This window comes from Staurois parvus, unplaced genomic scaffold (assembly GCF_062004578.1).
Source record: "Staurois parvus isolate SC_StPar_1 unplaced genomic scaffold, SC_StPar_1.0 ptg000121l, whole genome shotgun sequence".
Taxonomy (NCBI): domain Eukaryota; kingdom Metazoa; phylum Chordata; class Amphibia; order Anura; family Ranidae; genus Staurois; species Staurois parvus.
The window spans coordinates 414,880-415,979 of record NW_028317917.1 but is presented as its reverse complement, the minus strand read 5'-3'; positions in this window follow the sequence as shown (position 1 = coordinate 415,979).

Sequence of the window (1,100 nt, the reverse complement as noted above, 5' to 3'; positions counted from 1 at the left end):
TAGGCAGGTGCAGTCTCCTTTCTCCACTGCAGGTGGCGATCAAATGCAGCAGCATTGCAGGAGAAGAGGAAGTCAGGAGGAACCTGGTCCTCTATGGTTTCTTGGGAAACTGGGGAAGTGATCCGATTGGATGCAGCTTCACTGTGTGACTCCGGTAGCCATCTTAGGCCAGGCAGAGTCTATTTAGGACCCTGGCTCACTTCATTTTGTGAGTGGATTGTGCAGGGACAGGTTACCCAGCTGTCAGGGAAGGTGAATAGCGATAGGGAAAGTTCCAGATGAGTAGGGTACAAGATAGGGACACTATCCTTCCCAGGAATCCCCCCAATTTGGCACAGACCGGCCAGGCCACCTTCCACCCTCAGAGACATATGCTGTCAGCATTCAGGACCTGATCTGCTCTACAATACTGTTCAGAACTGTGAGTGTTCCCATCAGATGTCCTCCTGCTGGACTATTTGTGTCTTTGGACCGTGACAAGTTCTGTTATTTGCAATTGGGCTCCATGTGTTTACTGATGCTGCATGAAGCTGCACCTCCTCACATCTGGATCACTGAAACCTCACAGAACAGCAACACAGTCCACAGCCTCCACATGGGCAACAGCCCCCTGAGGCTAGGACCTCTCCTTGCTGGGGAAAGACAATCTCCTCAGAGCTCGGGACTATTTATCAGCTTTCCGTGAACCATCTGGGCACACCTCTCAGGGATTTGGCTAGGCCCTGAGTAAGGCTGGTTGTTTGAACTCTCCCTCTCTATGATCTGGAAGCTTCTTCTAGAGGCAGAGGGAAGCAATCAAACTCCCAGCCTGTGAAAACTGACCTGACCAGACCAATCACTGCTTCCTTGACTACAGAAGGAGCCAAAAACTACATTCCATGCTAGGAGGGTGCTACACTTGTTGGGTAGGTGCAGCGTGGTATGGCAGGCAGGAAGCACACAGAGTCCCAATTTGCCAAAAACGATGTATTGTAAAAATAGTTCACCAGCAAAAAGAGGCCTGGCAGGGCTGGGGACACTTACAGTGCGACAGTGCAGTGCAGAGGCAACGGTATGTAGACTCAGAGGTGCCGACAGCATGTGCCACATGGAGTGAAGTG